General features: G+C 41.0%; 1 protein-coding gene across 1 annotated transcript in view; it reads left to right on the top strand.

Moving 5' to 3' along the window:
* The window catches only part of cntnap2a (contactin associated protein 2a), a 383,275-nt gene continuing 375,294 nt past the window's right edge, over positions 1–7,981 (top strand). Inside the window, exons 1-2 of the mRNA XM_086191985.1 lie at positions 1–352; positions 4,035–4,107. The gene's annotated coding sequence lies outside the window, so the exon portion shown is untranslated. The remainder of the gene's footprint in view (positions 353–4,034; positions 4,108–7,981) is intronic.

Here is a 7,981-nt window from a genome sequence, read left to right as displayed (position 1 = left end):
TATCAGTGAGTCTGTTTTAGTGAGTTCCTGTTTTATTTTGAAATGTCTTCCCTCTTGTACCTTGTCTGCTTTACTTCCTGCCTTTGTCTGTTTTCCCTCCGTTTTTTTTTTTTTTTTTTCTGTGAACACCTGTGTCTCGTCTGTTAATCAGTCTCCCCCCTCACCCCGCACTCTTGGCTTAGTTTATGAGCTCAGTGTTGATACTGGCAGCCACCATTGTTTTCTTTAGTTTGTAATTATAGTATTTCTAATTTTATATAAATAAATGAATAATAATAATTCACAAAGTTCCTCCGGGCCTCCCCAATCTGCAGTTTCATTCACCTGCAACTTCACCACGATGACCTAACAGGTAACCAGCACAAGATGACCACTCACTAACACTGAGAGGTGGACAGCTGCGTATTCAACTGAAGGAAAGCGCCATGTAAACCATCACACATACGAGGAATGTAAATCCATGATGAACAGCTGCCCAAGTGTGAATGCAACAACTTTACTTTGTACTTAAAACTGCAAGGCGAACTTAAAACGATTGTTATAATAAGCTTGTGAGTAAAATATACAGCTATTCTGTGGTTGTCTGTTGTAGTGCGCTTGGCTTCTCCCAGCGGGGCTGCAAAACCGTAACACTGTGTTGTACTCAATGCATGCTATCAGTTAAATCTGATTTTTTTTGTACCTTTTTTCACATCCCTGAACAAAAATATTGCAGCTGATTTATTCTAATTTGTCTTTTGTCCTGACCAAATAGAGCTGTTGCTAATAGTTGTCAGGAAAAGATCAGAATCAGCAAGGTGGAGCAGGAGAGGTTTTTACTGTTGGGCCTTCAAGGTGTGATTGTAATCAAACCTTATCAACAGAGCTGAATGGGTTGCAGAACAAGAATTAATTTTGCAGAAAGCTGTACGATCCATTCCTTTCAGTAGTTTTCACCAAAAAAACGCAGCAAACTCAAGACACCTAAGACTTTTGTCTTCGATTGTCCTGAGGCTAAACGTCAATGAAAGACTGTTTGAACTGAAAAAAGTGTTTTGAAATCAAACTATTACATAATACAAATTTTTGAAATTTAAATTTAATAATAATTCCAAATTTTCTTTTTTTTTTTTACTTGATTTACTCTGGAATGTGAATTCATGTTCATTTGAGAACCCATTTTTGTTGTGTTAGACAGAAAAAAACTTTTTTCGATTACTTTTTTGAAAAGCGTATTTCTTGTATTGTTAATAGAACTCACTTCATTGCGAGAAAAATTTCATCTCGGAGGTACTTGAAACCTCCAGAGTTAAACAATTACAAGTAAAGCTCTCAATGCAAAAAAAAAAAAAAAAAAAAAACAACCTTCCCTGTCAATGTCATGGTATTTTATATCAGCAGCTTAAAATTACATTGATTTAAAAACGGGATATTTTAGAGGTTGAAATGGAGCTCATTTTGAATGATTCTGTACCGGAGGGCAAGAAATCATTGTTGTATTACCGGATTTATCAGTTAATTTTTTTCTCCATCACCCCATAGACACATTCACAATACTTGTTCTGTTCAACCAACAATCTGAAATGCAGAAGAATATAGAAATAATCAGTCTCTCTTGAATAGGGACTGAGAAGAAATGGAGTTGAAGTACAACTTGGCATGAAAAGACACGACTCAATTAAAATAAAAGTATCTCAAGTTTGTCGTTAAGTACACACTGAAAACGCATCATTGTACAGTGTGACTGACTTGGTTGCACAGCATCGCCTTACTCATTTGAATGAGAGCGCATGAATAAGCTATACAAATCCACCTGAATCACTCCATTATACTTTGTGTATAAAGCCTGTGCTGAAGTTGATTTAGAGGAACACCTACGACTCCAAACAAGGGCACAGCAAGGAAAGAATAGGGTTGCTGTTGCTTTCTTTAACACTTTCTATTGGCAAAGGAAAATCCCAATCTGCACCTCGATTCGACATTAGCATCAGTAACAGAATAAGTTGCATACGTGGGAGAAGAGGCTTGGATCAACGGTTTAACTTTGAGAAGTCAAGTGTTATTTGGAGCTTTCTAAAAGTTTATCATTCTAGTCATTTGCTTTTTGTAGCAGGGCTAGAATACCTTGTTCATTGGCACATTAGGGCCTTAGCCACTAGCTGACACACACTCCTAATACGCCACTGTGAGTTTGTGAACTTGATGCCATTTCCTGACCTCGATGGAATGCAGGAAGGATGTGGCCTTTAATGCGCAAATGTCAGAGTGAAAAGAATCCATGTTTTTGTTGTTTCTTACTTTCAGTCACAGCATGTCTAACCATCTTGCCTTCATATCACCCAGCAGCATTTGTGTAGTCTGCATTGTAAAGCTGTATCTTTACCTGCTTTTCATTTTAACACGTCATGTTGTCTGGGAATGTCGGGTTGGTAAAATGACACGGCTGCGTGAGACACCATCACAATGGAAGCCAGACAGCAGTAAATGCCAGGCTAAAATGCTCCTGTAAATTAGAGGGAGTAGAGGAGCACATATACCGGAAAGGAGGGGTTGAACTGTGGGATGAAACAACAAACAATTACAGAAATACAAATATTTATGGTTATTTAACATCTTTTTTTTTTTTACAGTGAATTATGGGCCAAAATAAGAAATTTTTGGGGGGGCCCATTATTCAGGATTTGCAACCACTCACTAGTGTCGGCCAATTGTCACCGTTGGACGCCGTCTGCCCGGTGCACCAACAAAGTTATCATGACCTCTCAAAGTGAATTCATTTGCTATTGTGTATATTAAAGTTTTACATCATTTGCCTCACAGTGTTTCTTGTCTGAAGTTGAGTTCCCTTCCACAGTTGTCCAAGATGGTGGACACGCTTATGCAACTGATGAGGCAGCAACAAGGAGTAAATGTCACATGTAGCAGCAACTAATGAAATGATGCCAAACGCATCAAATATATGTTCAGCCTTAGAAAATCTAAGAAAAATGAGTGGGAGATTGACAGGCGGATTGGGGCGGCATCCGCAGTGATGCGGGTGCGAAATCAGTCCGTTGTGGTGAAGAGGGAGCTTAATCAAAAGGCGAGGCTCTCAATTAACCGGTCGATCTACGTTCCAACCCTCACCTATGGTCATGAGCTTTGGGTGATGACCGAAAGAACAAGATTGCGAATACAAGCAGCCGAAATGAGTTTCCTCCCCAGGGTGGCTGGGCTCTCCCGTAGAGACGGGGTGAGAAGCTCAGTCATTCAGGAGGGACTCAGAGTACAGCTGCTGCTCCTCCATGTCGAGAGGAGTCAGTTGAGGTGGTTCGGGCATCTGGTGAGGATGCCTCCTGGACGTGTCCCTCTGGAGGTTTTCCAGGTATGCCCAACCGGGAGGAGGCCTCTAGGCTGACCCAGGACATGCTGGAGGGATTATATCTCTCGGCTGGCCTGGGAACGCTTCGGGATTCCCGTGGAAGAGGCTTGGGAGAGGACAGTCTGGGCTTCCATGCTGAGGCTGCTGCCCCTGTGACCCAGACCAACCGGATAAGCGGAGGAGGACGACGACAACCTTAGAAAATCCAGGTCCTGCCTGACATAAACATTAACTGCTCATCTTCTGGAGCATGCAAGGCTTGGAATGAAAGGCAACATCAGTTGCTTCAGCCATGAAACTCCTCCCCCTGACAGAAAAGGACTATTCTGTAAACAAAAAGTAATCAGAACAGGGAGGCACAATGCAAAGGCAACGATCCGTTTCCTTATCTCTTTATAATCCTTGGAGGAGCCTTGTTTGGCGTGGCACAACTTGCAGATATACTCTTTTCCAGTTATGTTTTATTCAACTTCACAAAGAATTTTATAACAAACCATCAGAAAGACCTGGAAGGTTAAACGGTGTGTCGTCTGCATAGCAGTGACACTGAATGCTGTATTTCTCAAAGACGTGGCAACCAAGACAAATATCTTTCAGCGCTGCCAAAAAAAAAAGGGATAATACACGTATTTCACTCCAAAATTGTTCTCTTTTTACCTGACAAATGTTTTTTTTTTTCTTTTGTCCCTTTCAGCTGCTTCAATCTGTCACTTGAACTTCTGCTTCATTCACAAAGAGAGCGGAGCTCCAGAGAAAAGAATAAGGAGGTAAGCTGTTGATTTGATCCCCCTGCTGTAGCCTTTTCACAATTCAACCCGGCCCGGTTGCTTTTAAGATCTGGCAGCAAATCAAATTGTTTCAGAGGGAAATGATACTGCGGTCAAGAGGTGATGCAGTCGTCTGTGTCTGGATCTGTTCAACAACAAAAGTCCTGCATCAGAAGTGAGCACGGCTCAGATAATGTATTAAACTGAGCAAATGTTGTCGGTCATGTCTATCATGGAGATGACTTTGGGTAGAAGCAAGATACAGATTTCCATTTGTGCTTTCAGTGTATTTGGATCCAGGTACATCCCGTGTGTGTGTGTGTGTGTGTGTGTGTGTGTGTGTGCGCCAGTCAGATGCACATGCTGCCTCTGGGTAGTGTGTATGTGTCTCAGTATGCTTGCAGTGTGTGCTCGCCTCTGATAGGGTTTTCAGTCGTCTGTAACGGCTGAAATTGTGTTTGCTAATGGAGCCATTTTGGGAAAAGCAGGCTCAGACAGAAACAGAGCTTTGTGACCCAAGATAACACCTTTCGGGGCTTTTTATTTCCAACGGTGCACATAAGTGATCAGACATTTAGGTGGTGGTATTTATTCTTCATAGCCGGAGTACACACAAGTTCAATCAGTCCCTTGAGCAAGGCACTCTGCTTTCCAGTGTTAAATACAAAAACCCCTTTTCTTTCTTATGTAAATACTGGTGAGGAACGCTTTTATTTGTTCTCCTGCTGGATAACGAAGGATCATCGGTTCATCAGTTTAGTGCAGTAGCCTTGAAAAAAATATTTCAACCTGCCATGAAATTACTAGCGAGTAACATCTGTGGGCACATCTGGATTTGAGAGGCGGTTACAGTTACCCCCCCCCCCCCAACCCCAAAAGCGTCATATAACATTACACAACATTGACTTACCACTGAGTCCAAATGAGATAATCTGAGAAAGTTAACAGCCTGAAAAAAAGCAGCACCTTGCAAATTAACTGATGGCATCAAATTAACAGCAAATGTTGTCTTTTTTCTGCTACAGTACTGCAAAACACTGGTCCCAAACGCTCTTTAATACACAGAATAACGTTTGTAAAGCAGCTGTTAAAAACGCTCGCAATGTGAAAGATGGTGAATGATGACCTTTGGGTATTTATAATTGGTGCAGTCATCAACCACGGCTGATATGTCAACTTACTCTAAACGCTTAAACATTGCTAATATATTACATTTCTGCGCAGACACATTCCGCTGCAGCTAATCTATTCTTTCCAGTTTTACCTGCAGTGACAGAAGGACTCTGGCATTTATATTAATAAAAAAAAAAGGGGGATCATGAATGTGAAATTCTTCTGCCTGCTGATTATTATAGTGTTATTGCCAATCATATATATGGCAGAATGGGTTGTCCTCTCACCTCCAAGGTAATTGAAAAGGTCTCTATCTGTCTTCAGCCCTGGTCACTTTCCCATTAGCCCCTCTCTCTGCACCGAGATGAGTCCTCAGGCTTCCCTGCTGGAATTACCTCACACAACACATTACCTTCATTTACTGAAATATTGCATTGTTATAGTAATAAAATGTCACATAGGTACGATGATGTGGAGGAAGGGGGTTGGGGGTGGTGATAATGGTATTGAAAGGTAGAGGGGTGAGGTGAGTTTAAGTTCATGGTTGAAATAATGAGGGTGTTGGGTGAATGAATATTTTTTTCCGATGGGGTATGTGAATATATGAATGTGAAAAGAAGCTCTTATGAATTTCTACCTATATGGAATCTATGCAGATTTTTATGATACAAGATTATTAAGTAAAGCAAGTTCCCCTATTTTTTTTCCTTTTTTGTCACAGAGTAATAGGCCCATTAATAAAACTTACCATGAATGATGCCCTCCTTTTTCAAAGGATTAAAATTTAGTTCAGGATCGTCGTATTATTTTTCAACATTATTGTATCTTCAAAATACATGAAGGGAACAGATGATTTTGCAGTTTGCATTCAACTTGTAAAGCTGTACTATGGAAAATAACAGGCAGAAGCAGTATCGTACCGCCTGAGGATTTATTTGTTTCATAAATCTCAGTCATGATAGGACAAATTGTCTCGATTGTGGTTGAAATTGCTACAGTTTAGTTATTGTTTCCTTAAAATATTCAATCTGTTGAGGTTTGGTGACTTTCTCAGTGTGCATTAGAAAATTTAAGAGACATTCCCGGATAAGTTTCGACTCGTCCAGCGTTGACTTGTGCTTGGAAAGCAGAACCATATCGGTCTCCTCTGGTCAAATCCTGATTTTGTGTTTTGCTCCTGTCGTAATTTTAATGGCCACTAGAGGGCTTTGTCACATTAATGATAACATTCATTCAGGGCATTTGCAGAAATTACCATTTTTCTTGGAAGGGCAGTACTTTTAGTGAAATCGTGCCTTAAAATGGAATGGTATTTTAAGCACTTCATGCATTATTAATTTAGATGGAAAAATATTGTCTGCATAGGTAAGATCTGGCAAGAGAGAGGGAGGAGGTGACCACGTTTGGTGAGGGAGGGGTGGAGGGGTGACTGAACAAGTGGGGGTAGAGAATAAGGGATTTTCGACTTGAAGACTGCCGCAGCACAAGGGCGAAGGGGCAACTGTCCATATTTGGAGGTAGCCAGCAGGCAGCCAATCACGGTAGATTAGGAGGCATCATGACCTTCAGACTCTTAATGACAAGTAAAACCTGGTACAAATAGTGCATAAGTATACGCACACATACTTGCACACACACGATGAGAGTAAAGACAAGCTGGTACGAAGTAACCCTCGGATTTGTGACTATAAATCCAGCTTATAGATGAATGGCCACCACAAACCGAGAAAATGCCTTTGCAGCAAAATAACAAATGCTGAGGGTTAGAAAGAGCAGCAGAGTCAGTTATGGACTTTGCAGGAGAGAATGATAAAGAATGGAACAGTGACAAAAAGGGTAGGGGGTGGTAGGTGCTTCAAGGGAGAAAATAAGAAAATAAATAAAGCATGCAGCATGCACAAAGGAACAATTTCCCCTGACTATCTGGTTTTGGGCATTCTTGCTGGGTGGTGGGAGTCCTGCATTGTTTTACCCCTTCTGAGATGTAATAATATTCAGCTTTGGACTGTGATCATGGAGTCAGCATTTGGCTTCTGCTGCTTGTTCTTTGTTATTTCTGTTACTGCTCCTGTGACTTATTTTGCATTTCTTTGGTCTTATGTTGGTTAAACCCTGTTAGATCCCTTGAATTTGTTTTTAATTTGCAGTCCCTTCCCTCTCGTGTCCTTTCTTCTCCTCTGTTAACTTTTTTTTTTGTAGTTGTTGATATTTTTTTGCCCGGGCAACTCGTGAACTCTGAGCGTTTAGCAAGTTTCCTTGTCTTAAATTGTGATGACTGCAAGAGGGCACTTGTGTGGACTTGTGAACAGTGCAAACTGCTGCTATCGCTGTATTTGGTTCCATCTGTCTCTGCACAAACCCTAACAGGTGGGCTTATATTTAAAGTTCCATTATTAAACCCAGAGCAAACATTACATTTTCAGAGTGCTTTAGGCTGCTTTTGGATTTCAAAGAATCCTCTGTTTGCATGCAGACGCTCACCATCATCTTTCCAGATGGAACTTGAACTGCCCAAAACAAGTACGTCACTGATAAATGATTTTGGACCAAACTAGTGAAGAACTGCTGCTGTGTTTCACAAGAAACACAGAAGTAGGAGTTTGCCGAGATCGCTTTTAAACGCAATACTGACCTCATTTCATATGACGTTGTAACGTTATTACTATCAGAAACAGGACCAATTATGTGCACATTCAAAAATGCACTCAAGTACAGGAGAAAAAGAGATCCACCCCACAGGCGGAGAACAGGTCTGCACACT

This window comes from Aulostomus chinensis, chromosome 21, assembly GCF_037954235.1.
Source record: "Aulostomus chinensis isolate RoL2024-O1b breed Wild chromosome 21, RoL_Achi_v1.0, whole genome shotgun sequence".
In the NCBI taxonomy this organism is placed as follows: Eukaryota; Metazoa; Chordata; class Actinopteri; order Syngnathiformes; family Aulostomidae; genus Aulostomus; species Aulostomus chinensis.
The sequence above is the reverse complement of the archived record's forward strand: the minus strand, read 5'-3'. Positions and strand labels throughout refer to the sequence as shown.